General features: G+C 38.7%; 1 protein-coding gene across 5 annotated transcripts in view; it reads left to right on the top strand.

Moving 5' to 3' along the window:
• RERE (arginine-glutamic acid dipeptide repeats) overlaps positions 1 to 15,537 on the top strand; it is a 398,807-nt gene that overhangs the window by 74,397 nt on the left and 308,873 nt on the right. For 2 of the 5 annotated variants that reach the window (XM_036025257.1, XM_028512358.2), the window contains exon 3: positions 1,659 to 1,754. The exons of 2 other annotated variants lie outside the window; for them this stretch is intronic. The gene's annotated coding sequence lies outside the window, so the exon portion shown is untranslated. Of the gene's footprint in view, positions 1 to 1,170; positions 1,755 to 15,537 lie in introns of those variants that run through there. One more of the 5 variants, XM_036025255.1, reaches the window with a different exon arrangement.

Genomic DNA, 15,537 nt, shown 5'->3' with positions numbered 1-15,537 from the left:
TCCATACAGCTTTAATAATTCTTTATTTAAAAAAATGGTTTTGGTTCAAATTACTGTGTGTTTTTTCTTTCCTGATTTGGCTTAGGCTCGTAGAGTACTCTGATGTGATCCTATAGGAAGAATATATCTGGGGAGAGGGATAGACTACCCCTCCTTTCTCATGTCTGTGGAATGGGAATAATATACTCCTCACAAGGTTGGAGTGATTACATTGTTCATAATATATCATCTTGGGTGAAATGAGTTAACATATATAAGGAACTGAGCACAATGTCTGGCACATAAACCCTTGGTTCATATTGTTGGAATGCTGGGCATTGTGGTTGGTGACAGGTCTAGAAAGATGACCAGGGCTGCTGGTTTCACCCTGAGGGCTTGTGGAGTGGGGAAAGGCTCAGAGACTTTTAATTTAAGTGTCAGGTAAAGATCTGAATAAAGTGCCCTAGGGAGTCTTTTGAGGAGTCCTAGAGAAGGTGAAGGCTGAGTTGGATCTTGGAGGGGAGAGGGGAAGGGCCTTCTGTATAGAGAGGACAAACAGCATTAGCAGTGGAGGAATGAGAGTGCTCGACAGTGCAGTCCACAGTGGGGTCATGGCTGGCCCGAGTTGGGGTCAGGTGATAACAGGTGTACATATTAGACTGGACACACCTTTGGGGTAGGTGTTTATTTTACATCACTGTTCCATAGTGTGCTTCACTTTCGTTTCTAGGCTTATTACTTTTTATTATTTCCAATGAACAACAATCTAAAACTATTTAAAACTTTTATTTGGTGCCAACATTTTCCTTGGGCTTTCATTGAATGTGAACTTTGCTGTGAATTGGAGTGTCTAGAAGGGAAACAGGGGCACTAGAGCCAGGACCACTCCATTGGGTGTACTTAGGATTGTGAATAACTTTCTTGATTCCTGGAAGTTGATCAACTCAGAGCTGTTTACAATTCACACCTCTCTTCAGCTTGCAAATCTTTTTAAAAAGTTCAACTGAAAAATGGATATTCCTTAGAATTGTATGACTTTTTTTTTTTTAAGAGAGGGTGGGGGAAGGGAGGGAGAAAGACAGGGAGAGAAACGTCAATGTGCAGTTGCCTCTCACACGTCCCCCACCTGGTCCTAGCCCAAAATCCAGGCATATGCCCTGATTGGGAATCGAACCAGTGATCCTCTGCTTCGCAGGCTGGCACTCAATCTACTGAGCCACACCAGCCAGGGCTGTATGACTGTTCTTTAAAGAACTCAACTTTCTGGAGATCTAGGAAATTAAAGTGTGATTAACTTGATTCCTTGGAGGAATAATACAGCCTTAGAACTCTGTGAGTTCTCTGAAGTGAACATTCCTTCTTTTTTTCCTTTTCTCTATCTGGCAAACTCTTGCCCCTCCGTGAATATACAGCTCAAATATCAGTGCAGCAGTGTTGTAAGATAAGTCCGTTGTAATGCTGTTGTGCTTTCAGCAAGGACCTTTAAGTCATAAAACAAAAACAGGCCTAAAAAGCATTTTTTGGAATTTGATCTTAAGATTCTGGTTGATGTGCCTTGACTGGAATGGCAGTCTGACCCATAAATTCTCTTGAAAGTCCTGCTTCTCAATCTTTAGAGGAGGGGTGAATATATTCTGTAAAGAAATATTGGAAGAATAATCATTGGTTTTTTTTTTCAGAAAGAAGAGTTAAACCATTCTTTATTGGTTAGGACTTCTGGGAATTATACAGGAAGGAAACTAAGAAGGAAGATGTCAAACTGTGACCCTCTGAAGGTTTTTGTTTTCTTTTTCCCTTGTTTCTCTTAGATGTAACAGACACCTATAGAGAACTCTTTGTTTTTGCTAAAAACCTATTTTTTAAATAAAAGAATGTTGAGAGACCTAGGGGAAATAAGGCTGTTGGGGCACTTTTACTTGGCTTGATTACATACTTTGTATAAAATGACAGAAGTTGAAGTGTGATTCTTCTGATAATTGTCTCTTCTCTAGTTTGGTTTACAAACCAAGGGTGGAAGCCATTTATGGATTATTAAAGTTTGGGGTTGTTTTTGAAGGTTGATAAAATATTTCATGTTGCTTACTCATTGAAAAGTCAAAAGAAAAATATGATACTTTAAGAACAAGTATAAATTTGGTGCTGAGGAAATATAGAAGAATTGAAAAAATTATGTGGTAACCACCCCATACCTACCACTTAGACTGTAAAGTTACATTTTATTATTCTTGCTATATGATATACATTTACCATATTTATTATACTATATAGTCACATATTTATCCTTTATCTGCTCCTTTATTTGTGTGTAAGGATTATTGCAGCATTTTATACTATAGCAAAAGGCTGTAAGCAGTTAGAATAGTTAAGTGAATATGGGAGTCTATGCAGCAGTTAAAAAGAAAGACACATTTTATGTGCACTGACCAGGAATAATCTCTAAGATAAATGAAGGAGATAAAAAAGTTGCATGATATCTGAAGCATACTATTTATTTGTATAAGGAAAAAAGATATTTAAACATACATGCTGTATTGGCATGGAATAGCTCCAGAAAGCTTAAACAAGAAGCTGATAAAAGTGGGTGTATATCTGGCAGCCTCCTACTATCTGTGTGTGTGTATTTAATTGAGGCCTGTCCTGAAAATGTTCAGCCATTGTTAATATAATGTGAACGGCTTGTGTGACATCACTGTAACCTGGCAGTTAAGGAGAGTTGACTGGAATGTGCATGCAGGAACAATGACGACTTCACTGTACTAGTCAGTGGGGGTGGTAGATGCTGCTGAGTGAGCATGTGGAACTGTGGCCATTGCATTAAAAATTGACTGAGCAAATATTGCAATGAATCTGCATCAAATTTTGCATTAAGCTTGAATATTCCTCCACGGAATCTCTTCAGATGATTCAGAAGGCTTTCGGGGATGATATAATGAGTGCAATACAAATAAAAGTTTGGCATAAATGCTTCAAAGATAGTCGAGGATCTGTTGAAAGTGATCCACATTCTGGAAGGCCTGCAACAAGCAGAACATTTGAGAATGTTGACTGGGTAGGACTACAGTCAACAAAGATCGGTGACTGACAGTGTGAGAACTAAAGGCTGATCTAGGGATTCCAAAACCTACTGTGTCTGAAAATTTGACCCAGGATCTTGACAAGAAATATGTCATGGCAAAATTTATTCCTCGGCTTTTGCTACCAGAGCAGAAGGAACATCATGCTGCAGTTGCTAATGATGTGATTCAAACCACTACCTGTGAACTAGATGTTAAGAAGATCATAACTGAAGATGAATTGTGGGTATATTGCTATGATCCAGAAACAAAGGCCCAGTCATCCCAGTGGAAGTTGCCTGGTTCTCCACATTTGAAGAAGGAACAGCAGAGTTGCAGCAAGATCAAGACCAAGACCATGTTAACTGTGTTTTTTGTTTGGGAAGGTGTTGTCCATCCAAGTAAGCCTCTCCAGACCAAACAGTTAATAAGGTATGCTACCTCAGTGTTCTTCGTTGGTTGAAATGTAATGCCATGAAAATGGTCGCAGCTATGGGCAACTGGTGATGGGCAGCTTTATCAAGACAATGCGCCTGCTCATGTATCACATCTCCTGCAGAGTATTTTGGCGAAACATCAAATCACCCAGGTGACTCAGCCTTACTACAGCCCAGATTTGGTGCCCTGTGACTTCTGGCTTTTCCCAAAACTAAAACCGCCTTCGAAAGGGAAAAGATTTCAGACTGTAAATGAGACTCAGGAAAATACGATGGGGCAGCTGATGGCCGTCCCAGGGTGCCTACTTTGAAGGGGACTGAGACGCCATTGTCCTGTGAACAATGTTCCTTGTGTCTTCCTCAATAAATGTCTCTATTTTTCATAGTACATGGCTGGATACTTTCTGTATAGACCTTGTGTACAAGACAAATTTAAAAAACTTGCCTGCTTATTTATGTGCTGCTTTGAAATTGTCAGATGTCAAGATGTCAGACTCATAATCTTTGGGTTTTAGCAGCTGTTTCAACGTGAGTCACTCTCCCCTCCCTTCTGCCAAAGACACTAGGGGATTTTCTCTGATTCTCATGTGCGAATCTGATGGGGCTCATGAAGGTAAAACCCCTACATGCAGGTCTCTAGGAGTTTGAAAACTCTCAAGCTAGTCCTTAGTAGTCCTCGGAAATTTGTCAAAGTTACCAGTTAAGTGTTCCTACCACATACTGGCTTCCGTAGCTTGCTTCAGGTAAGCTGATCTCTGCTGTGATTCTCAGTGTTTTCCTGTTTCTCCAGATTTTGGGGTGGTGGTTTGCCTTGTGACCTCAGATCTCTGATGCATCTAAGAAAAGTCATTGATTTCGGTTTCATAAGCTTATTTTTTTTTTTGCTGTAAAGATGAGAGTGATGATTTTACAGTTTTTTATGAGCTGGAGCTGGAATTGGAGCTCTGGTGCCCAGCAATTTTTGTTTAAAGAGATCCCTCTGGCTTAGTGTTCCTCAGCTTTTTTGGTACCAGGGACCAGTTTTGTGGAAGACAGTTTTTCAGTGGTTCTGGGATGATTCAAGTGTTATGTTCAAGTTCACTTCCTGCTGTGTGGCCCAGTTCCTAACAGGCCGGGAATGGTACCTGTCCATGCCTGGAAGTTGGGGACCCCTGCTGTAGGTGATTCTGATTAATGCTAATGATTGAGAACCATTGATTTAGTCTACTTCCTTCATTTTATGGATGAGACCACTGAAATCCAAAGAGGGGAAGTGATTTCTAAGATTTTTAAAGAGTCCAAACTAGAACCCGAGTCTCTTGACCAGATCATCTTCATGCTGTTTTTTTTTTATCCTCACCTGAGGGTATGTTTACTGATTTTAGAGATCGAGGAAGTGGGGGGCGGAGAGAGAGAAATCAGTGTGAGAGAAAAACATCCATTGGTTGCTTCCTGTATGCACCTGAACTGGGGATTGAACCTAGCAACCTAGGTATGTGCCCTGACTGGGGATTGAACCTGCAGCCTTTTGGTGCAGGGATGACTCTCCAACAGAGTCACCAGGCCACGGCTTCCTACTGTTTTTTGTATTTACATATAGTTACCTTCAAGGCATTTATTATATTTTATATTGAAGGTTCTGGAAATATCTTTATTTTGACGGCTCACTGACTTAAGTCCTTGGTATTTACCTCAAATTTATTCCGGGATCTTGAAGCTCACTTGAATTGTTCTCTTTCATGCAAATAACAACCCGCCCCACAAGTAAACTCTTAATGCAGCATAGCTGTCAGTAAAATCTATGTAGAAAGTTTTATTTTCTCCATTTATTCTTATAGAAATATGTTAAAGTACCTAGAAGAAAACTTTAGAGCTCTTTAGCGTTTTAGAAAGCCTAATGTGAACCATTATATGGGATGAGTCAGCTGTCTCTGTCACTTTTTCCTTCCCATGTGTTTCCATAATTTTATTTTTTTAATTTTAGCAGTTGTATTCCCTTTCCTCTTTCCAAATCTCTGTCTGGAGAAGGCTGGGGAATATTTGTTCTAGAGAAGAACTAGCAGACTTTTTCTGTAAAGGGCCAGATAGTAAATATTTCAGCTCTTGCAGGCCATGTGGTCTGTTGTCATACTGGCTCTGCTCTGCCCTTGTAGAAGAAAGCAGCCAACCATAGGCAATATGTAAATGAATGGAAATGGCAGTGTTTCAATAAAACTTTCTTTACAAAAACAAGCTGCTTGCATTTAACCCATGGGCCTTAGTTTCTCAGCCCCTATACAAATTTTATTTTAATTTTTATGCCCCAAAAGATGTCGCCATTTTTATTTATGAATTGTTGCCCCAGCATCACTTTCATTTAGATTGCTTTCAAAAGTAATAATAGATATTTTGCTGTGGAACATTGCATCTTAGTTTTGGTTTCTTTTTGGAAACATGAGCCTTCTTGGTGTTGAAGAGACAGATGTTTTCCCCCTCTAGACAAGGTTTAACAAGGGTTCGTTACTTGTGGTCTCCAAGTGACTCTAATAAGAGGAAAAAAACAACCCTGTTCACTTACTGTAACTGCTGAGGCAAGCTGTACTAACTGTGGTGCATGGTAAAATGTCTTTTAATAAGTTCTTAAAGATAAAGAATACTAGAAAATCTCAAGTTATGGTGTGGCATAGGTGCCCGTAGAGTTATTAGGTTAGAGGGATGGTTTTAATTTACTTGAGTCCTTGTCAGGTTGTTCATTGCATGCTTAGGGAAATTAGATATTGGTGTTTGTGCTTTGCAGCTTACACAGGTCTTGGTTGCAGTGGCTTTTCATTGCTCCTTAAGATCCCTTGAGGGCTCTGGCTGCACGGCTCGGACCTGAAAGGACAGATGCAGGCTGAGAAGTAGCCCTGGGACGCAGTAGCTGTATGGGCCCGATATTTATATGTTTTGTCGAATGTATGAACTTGGGGTTTTGCTGGAGAGAACTCCTGGCCACTTGGGTTAATTATTATATGCTGTAATTCATCTTTGTTTTAGAGATGTATGCAATTTGAGTGATTTAAAACTTTTTGAAAACTGCAAATTCTAAAATTCTGTTTTGGGTGCTTTCTTGTTCTTTGGGAAATACAGCTAACCTTTAATAATGGTGGGTATTTGAAATATAAGTTTTAGTACCAACTATCAGTCCATTTAAAAAAGGTCAGTTTACAATGTTAGAATACTGAAACCTCATTTAATTAGAAGGGTCTTCTGATTTGAATTTAATTATATTTCAGGCTAAAAAGAATATCAGAAGGTGACTCTAGAGGGCAGCGCAACTCTGCCAGTTCATGCTTCTGACATTTAAGTTTTGCTTTGGAAAAATAATCCCTGTGTTCTGAGGTCTTTCCCTACTACAGTGTCCCAATTTGGTAGAATGTGAGTTTTGGAAAGAAGTGTTCTGGTTTGGCTTAGAAAGGTTACTAAGGTAATATATCATAATTATTGGCCCTAGGGAATATCCATGCTTAGTTTAAAACATATTGGCTTAGAAAATTTGGAATTGTCTTACTGATTCAACTAAATTGAATAGAGTTTGCTTTTCAAACATTTGTGGAACATTAACCTATAGGAATAATGTATCTTTTGTTTTCAGATATTTGGGGGCAGGAAATAAATGGTATCCTTTATTAGAGAATTCAGTGAATGGGAATTTGACTTATTCTGACACATTTAAAAACATCTCTTTATTTTTATTTTTAAAAAAGATTTTATTTATTTATTTTTAGATAGATGGGAAGGGAGAGAGAAAGAGTGGGGAGAAACACCAGTGTGTGGTTGCCTCTCATGCATCCCTAACTGGGGACCTGGCCCACAACCCAGGCATATGCCCTGACAGGGAATTAAACCTGTGACCCTTTGGTTCACATGCTGGTGCTCAATCCATTGAGCCACACCAGCCAGGGCCTAAAAACATCTCTTTAAAAGTGGAAAGGTTGATGCGCAAGAGACAGCCACATGTTGATGTTTCTCTCCCTCCCCTTCGCTAAAAAATAAATAAAATCTTAAAAAAAAGAAAGGTTGAAACCAGATGCTTAATTACTGACTATTTATATGAGTATTGAATTTTTCAAAATCTTTCAAACGTTTACATTCAGTTCAGCCCAAAATATATGATGCCAACCATTTTCTTTTTTTAAGTTTAAGATTTCTGTACATTTTTAGGACACCTAGTCTGTATGTTTATGACTCACACATTAGTCATCAGCTATGGTTTGGAAAGAACTGTTTTGAAGTCTAAGGAGTTTTTGGGTCCTTTGAATTTTTTCTCCCTCAAAAGCACAAAAAGAGGATTACAAAGGAAAAACTAATAAGGTCTTAGAATGTTAGGCATGACAATTTAAATTTAGAAAACAATTCTTGTGACTGTGTTTCCTGGTGTTCTTACAGTGTGAAAATTATGTTTGCTGTTAAGTGTGGCAGATGGACATTTGGGATTTTGAACATTTTAGTTTTGACCTATTAGAATAACTTAAAGTGTACTTTTTAAAGGTTTTCATTTTCTTTGTTGAATCTAGGATAATTCAAATGAATATGTTTGTTAAAGTACTTGGAAATTCCTGGATGAAAGGCCTTATGTGAGTGCAAACAGTACAAATTTAAGAAACATATCACTATAGAAATTCTGTTTCTAGTGTGTGTGTATACATTGGTTTATAGATACTAACCAAAGTAGCTTCTTTTTTTTATCTAGTTATTTAATTCCCCATTTTTTTCTACCTTGGGTTGGATAAAATAGTTATTTTGATTTATTTCTTCTTTGTTAAAAAACAGATCAGTAATTATTATTATTATTTAGTATATTTTATTGATTGTTATTATAGTTGTCCTGCTTTTTCCCCCTTTACTCACCTCTGCCTTGTACCCCTCTTAGTTTATGTCCATGGGTCATGCATATAAATTCTTTGACTTCTCCATTTCCTGTACTGTTCTTAACATTCCCCTGCCTATTTTGTACCTGCCAGTTATGCTTCTTAATCCTTGTACCTCTTCCCCCATTCTTCCCTTTCTCCCTCCCAACTGATAACCCTTCAAATGATCTCCATACCTATGATTTTATTCCTGTTCTGGTTGTTTACTTAGTGTGTGTGTGTTTTTTTTTCTTTTTGATTCAGTTGTTGATAGTTGTGAATTTGTTGCCTTTTTTAATGTTCGTAGTTTTGATCTTCTTTTTCTTAAATAAGTCCCTTTAACACTCATGTATTAATGGTTTGGTGGTGATGAACTCCTTCAGCTATACCTTGTCTGGGAAGCACTTTATTTGTCCTTCCATTCTAAGTGATAACTTTGCTGAATAGAGTAATCTAGGCTGTAGGTCCTTGTTTTTCTTCACTTTGCATACTTCTTTCCAGTCCCTTCTGGCTTGCAAAGTTTCTTTTGAGAAATCAGCTGCTGGTCTCATGGGTACCCCTTTGTAGGTAACTTTTCTCTTACTGCTTTAAGATTCTTTATCTTTAACCTTTGGCATTTTAATTATGTGTGTCTTGGTGTGGTGTCCTCTCTGGGTCCAACTTGTTTGGTACTCTGTGTGCTTCCTGGACTTGTATGTCTATTTCCTTCATCATATTAGGGAAGTTTTCTTTCATTATTTTTTCAAATAAGTGTTCAGTTTCTTGCTGTTCCTCTTCTCTGTCTGGCACGCATGTGATTTGGACGTTGGCACATTCGGAGGTGTCCTAGAGTCATCTTCTTATATTACCCTCATTTTTAAAAATTCTTGTTTCTTCTTTCTGTTCTGGTTGAACATTTATTTCTTCCTTATGTTCCAAATGCTGATATCTTCTCTTCACTGTTGGTTCTCTGTAGATTTTTCTTTATTTCACTTAGTGTAACCGTCATCTCTTCCTTTATGTTGTTGCCATACTCAATGAGTTCTTTGAGCATCCTGATCACCAGTGTTTTGAACTCTGCATCTGATAGGTTGGCTATCTCCATTTTGTTTAGTTCTTTTTCTGGGGTGTTGTTATATTCTTTCATTTGGACCACAGTTCTTTGTCTCCTCAATTTGGCAGCCTCCCTATGTTTGTTTCTGTGTATTAGGTAGAGCTGCATTCACCCCTTGTAAATGGTACCTGTAAATTGTGTGGGGCGGAGCCTTAGGTAATCGGCAGGGTAGGACAACCTGCTTTACCACTGTGTGGTTCTATGTTGGTGGAGGGCTTGTGAGGTTTCTTTATTTTGTTTTGAAAGATTTTATTTAAATGGGAGGGTGGTGGGGAGGGCTGGATGGGTGGGCTGGGATGGGAGTAAAAGATAGAAAATTGTACTTGAATAACAATTAAAATAAAATAAAAAAAAAGAGACTGTTTGGAACTAGGTGATGCATCATGGTGGTTCATTTTACTATTCCCTCTGCGCTTTAAAGTATTTCTGAAAATGTCCATAATAAAAATAAAAAAAAAGATTTGATTTACTTTTAGAGAGAGGGAAAGGGGAAAGAGAAAAAGGGAGAGAAACATTGAGTTGCCTCTCGTGGGTCCCTACTGGGAACATGGCCTGCAGCCGAGGCATGTGCCTTGACTGGGCGTCTAACACGTGACCCCTTGGTTTGCAGGCCAGTACTCAACCGCTGAGCCATACCAGCCAGGCCAATGGAGAGGGTTCTTTGCTGCTGCTTGGCTCCGGGCAGTTTGCTTGGCACTCACCCTGTTTCCAGTCACTTCACCCAGTCCTTGTATATGACTGGTGCTATTCCAGCTGTTGCCCCGGTGTTGAATCTCAGAGTGGGTAGGTTTGCATACATTTTAAGACCTTGCAGGATCTTTAAGAGAAGTTTTCTAAAAACCCGGCAGTTTGTTCTACCGCCCTAACCCCCACTGCTTTTATGGGCAGAAGTTGCGGGGATGTATCTTCAGGCACTGGATTCCTGGGCTGTGCGATTTGGCCTGGGTCTGGGATCACTCAATCCCAAGCTATCCCTCCCGATGTTGTTTATCCACCACATGTGAATGTGGGACCGGGTCTGTTCCACCGCCGCCACCCCCTCTCTACCCATTCTCCACGTATCCACCCCTCCTGGGTGAATGTGGCTTCTTTAAATCCCTGCTTGTTGGACTTCCAGAGAGTTCATTTTTCTGACAGTTCTGGGTGTTACTTGTTCTAAAATTTAGTTGTAGTTCCTTTTTGTGGTTGCTCAAGGAGGCGAAGTGTGTCTACCTACCTATGCTTCTCTCTTGACCAGAAGTCTTAGGAGTTATTTTTAATGATAGCGTTTTCCACATTTCTTAGTAATGTTAAAACTAAAGTGCAGTTAGGAAACAGACATGGGTATTGTTTATTAGCTTTGATTATTGGTGTTGGATATCAGCTTTACTTTTAGTACCACATGTGTTTTTGTATCATCTGTTTTCCATCGTAATCACAGAGACTGCGACAAAATATCTGTTCATGTGAATAAAATATATAACACACATCAGAGCTTTCACCTGAAATTGTGTTTTAAAATTGGTATGGTATGTAGGTAAGCCAGAGTTTTATTTTTAAGAGAAAAATATGAAATTAATTACATAGAATATTTTTGGGGGAAGAAAGTTTGAGGTTGAATAGTCATTTACACTGTATCTGGAAACAGAAAGTAAAATTTTTAAGCAGCTATAAAATGTAGAGAAAGCAACTAAATTCCTGTTTTGCAAAGGATTTGAGAGACATTGCCTAATTCTCAAACTTGAAATTAACAGACTTGTTAAATTTGTTTTTTTAAGTCTAGCAAATGACAGAACATTACTTTAGTAAAGATAGTATTACTCAGTTTTTTAAAATGTAAATTGCCAAAGTCCCTGGTATTTCGAAATATATTAGATAAATTTTTCTTAATCTAATATTTAAATACTATTTAAGGTCATTCCATTCTATTTATGAATTCTATTCAGTATATATCCCTCAATTTTTTCCTCACACTTTTGAAAAACTTCCCTGTGTACAGTCCCCCAGGTCCAAGGAGGAAATTTTAGTTACTATTTTCCTCCAATTTATCCCAATTTACCCAAACCCAAACCCTTTACTTGTTTTAGTTTCCCTAATTTACCAGTTTTGTTCTCCAGTTTGTTGATTTTGTTTTTGTTCTCTTTGATGCAGTAGCTCCTTTTGCTCTAGAGAAAAATTGTCTTAAATCTGAATATAAAATGTCTTGAATTGTCTGTCCAGATGTCTTCTTTTATACAGATACACACCTTTAGGCATTACTTAAGGGAATCACATGTTATGGTTATAGCAGCTTCATATCTGCATCATTCCATGAAACAGAGATGTCAGCTGATCAGTGGTAGCAGAACTTGACTTCCAGCTCCAGATTTGCCCATCAGAGCATATTTCCTTTCAGTAGTTACACACCTTCTGGTCATGTTGTTGTCCAGTGCTTCTTAATAACGTGTTCTGTAAGTCTCTGACTATAGCTAGCACGGGGGTAGGCAAGCTTTTTCTGAAGAGGGCCAAATAGTGACTGTTGTGGGGTTTGCGGTCCAGGTAGTCTCTGTTACAAGTATTCAGCCTTACCTTTATAGCACAAAAGCAGCCAAAGACAATATTGGAGTGAATGGATGTGACTGTTTCCAATAAAATTTTATTTATGGACACTGAAATTTTAATTTCACAGAATTTTATGTGTTATGAAGAATTATTCTTCTTTTGATTTGTTTTTCTCCCAAACCATTTACAAATACAGAAACTATTCTTTCCCTTATGGGCCATTCAAAAGCAGTCTGGGCTGTTGGACCATTAGCCCATAGGTTGCCAAACTCTGAACTGGTAATCTGAAGAAGGAGGTACAGAGAGAAGTGGTTACCTATTGATGACTTTAATTATGCACATACCCAGGATTGTTTTTGTTAATATCAAAAAGTGAAATAAATATTAATATGATAGAAGGTATAAATGATGTCATATCTTGTATTTTCTAAAATTTTTTATTTTTTTATTTTTAGAGAGAGGGTAAGGGAGGGAAAAAGAGAGGGAGAGAAACATTGATGTGAGGAAAAACATCAGTTGGTTGCCTCTCGTACGTGGCCCATCTGGAGACTGAACCTGCAGCTGAGGCATGTGCCCCGACTGGGAACGGAACTGGCCACCCCTTGCCTTGCAGGACAACGCCCAACCGACCCACACTGCTCAGGGCATAAATGATCTTGTTTCTAATGGTAACTTCAAAGTTGGGTTTAGCGATATAGCAGGTGAAATTTGGTTTTCATGACATATTAAATGTGGAAAATTACCAGGGCTATGAAACAAAATCTTTGATACACACATTGTCAAAAGGCTAGAATGCACAGAAACTGTGTAGATTTGGTTGATAAAAAAGCTTCATGTAAGGGAAAGAACTGCCTTAAGGGCTATTTTAGTTGTGATTTTTATTTCTGTGTATCCTGTCCCCACCTGATAGTTTGTGCCATCTAACGCTGGTAATTCAGTTCTGGAAAGTAGATTGTCTCTACTTTTGATTCTTTTGTGGCATTGCAGTTTTTTATCAGAAGTACTGAAAGACCCAAACTGTCTTCTGTACTGGTAGGGATTACTTTCTGCCTCCTCCTTCAGTGTAAAAATACAGTTTGTTAGCTTTTGCTGGCATTAAGTAGTGCTTGGACACTATATGTTTCACAGCAGACATTTTTTTCTACTTAACAGTGTGAGCAGTTGGCTGATTTGAAGAACTGTTACTTCTGCTGATTCTCACTATGGCAAAAATCAATGTGCACAGCACAGTCTGAATTAATAGGGCTCAAACTCATTAGGCCATGAAAGTGGTTTCATCAACAGCGAACCCTTTGAAGACCTTGTCAGATAGTGCCCTAAAACACATTCCAGGAAAAATATGGTTAGCACTTAAAAATATTTTTTGTTTCAGTGTTTGTAATCTTCCTTTTTAAAGCCTCCTAAAATAACTTTTGGTGTTGCTTTTATGTTATATTTAGAGGGAAAAATGTGTATGTTCTTTATTGAACCATAGCCATTCAATCTAATTACTAAGTTCTTAATAAAAAGCCCCTTCAGACACTGAAAAACATTTTATTTTTTATTTCTGGGTATATTGAGAGTATATTCTGGCTGACTTGTTAGATTTTCTTCCTCTCTGTTGTTATTCTGTAATTTTATCCTTTGCCTCTTCATTCCCACTTCCTCCTCCACCTCCTTGTTTTGGTACTGGTTGGGTGATTTGATGTCTGTGAGGTATTCAGGATTCGATAGCCGTGTAAGTGCAGATCAGCATTACCTTCTGAGACTCCTCTTACCTCTAATGAAAGTTCTAATTGGATTCGGCTGAGGCTAGTATGTGGCAGTTAGGTTAAGGGTCAAAATGGGAAACCAAATTGACTAATAAATTAACTTTCTGTTAGGTACTTTTAAATTTTGAGGTGCAGAGCCTGAGTTTAAATTCTGGTTCTGAGACTTATTAACTGCATGGCTTTATTATTGAACAGATATTATTCAATACTTTTATTGCTCAGTTTGTTCATTTATAAAATGGAGGTAATATCCAATAGGAACAGTGTCCTATATATAAAGTAGTTAGAGCAGTACTGGGCACATAGTTGGCACTCAATAGATGTTTGTATTATCATCATCGTTGTTATCCACATTTTAGATGAAAAATGGCTAATGTGGGTTTTAAGCAGGAAAGGGACATTGGAATTGAATTTCAGAAAGCTTGCTTTTATAGTAAAGGGGAAGACATAGTCAAGGCCAGGTAAGCTAAGGTAGAGGTAGGAAGGCCAGTGTTCTGGGTTCAGTTGCATCCTCTCCAGATCCATATAATGAAGGCCTAATTCAGCTGTGTGATGACATTTGGAATTCAGGCCATTAGGGTGGGCCCTAATCTAATATAATTGGTGTCCGTGTTACAGTGGGAAATTTAGACACAGAGATAGATGTACATAGAGGAGAAAAGAATGTGAAGAGACACAGGGAGAAGAGGGCCATCAACAAGCCCAGGAAAGAGATCTGAGAACAGATCCTTGCTTTACATTATTCAGAAGGAACCAACCCTGTGGACACCTTGATCTTAGACTTTGAGACTCTAGAGCTGTGAGACAATAAATTTCTACAGTTTAAGCCACTCAGTTTGTGGTACTTTGTTAGGAAAGTCCTAGGAAACTAACACAGCCAGCTAGGGAGATAATGAGTTTCAAAACTGGTGGTGGTGGTGGTACTGAAGAGAAGGAGAGATGTTTAAAACGTAGAACCAGCCCTGGCTGGTGTGGCTCAGTGGATTTGGTGTTGGCCTGCAAACCAAAAGATTGTGAGTTTGAGTCTTGTTTAGGGCATGTGCTGGGGTTGTGGGTCAGGTCCCTGGTTGGGGGCATGTGAGAAGCAACTGATTCATTCCTGCATCAGTGTTTCTCTTCCTCTCTTCTTCCCTCCATCCTCCTCTCTCTAAAAGTAAATAAAAATCTTTAAAAATTTTTTTAAAAAAATGCTGAACCAGTAATTCTTAGTAACTGATTGTCTTTGAGAAGGCAGGAGGAGTAAGAGGTGGTTTTGCTTGAGGGGATGGTGGTGCCACTAACTGATGGTCCTGAAAGCACATGGGGAGGATGTGGTGTGGGGAACACGGTGAGTTTGTGGACGCTCTATATCTGAAGCTCAGGACGAAGGTCATGTCTAGAGATTAGGTAATTATCAGTTAAGTGAGCAGGGCTTTGGAAGGTGGAATTGCTTAGACTGTATGGTATATGAATAGGAGTCCAAGATAGGTTCTCTGGTGAAAACGCACATTTAAAAGTGGCAGGCAAAAGAGGGTACTGTGGGACAGAAAAAGGGAGCTGACCCGATGGTGCTGAGGGACTGCTAAGAGTAGAAGACGTAAATCAGTAGCATTTCCAGTCTACATATTGAGGTGATTTTGTTACAGGTTCCAGCAGCCCATATATAGGCACTCATATTTTTAGTGCTTATTAAATGTCAAGGTTTGTGTTTAACTCTCATTACAACTCTAAGTGAGGTACTGTTACTTACAGATGTGTAAGCTGAGGCTTGGAAAAATTAAGTGACTTGCTTCAGATACATGGTGAGTAGGCAGTAAAGGCAGGATTTGAAACCAGGTGGGCTGACTCCTGAGTCTGAGTTCTTATTTACTGTAACAG

This window comes from Phyllostomus discolor, chromosome 5, assembly GCF_004126475.2.
Source record: "Phyllostomus discolor isolate MPI-MPIP mPhyDis1 chromosome 5, mPhyDis1.pri.v3, whole genome shotgun sequence".
NCBI classification, from domain to species: Eukaryota; Metazoa; Chordata; class Mammalia; order Chiroptera; family Phyllostomidae; genus Phyllostomus; species Phyllostomus discolor.
Note: the sequence above shows the minus strand (reverse complement) of the source record. Positions and strands in the feature narration are given on the sequence as shown.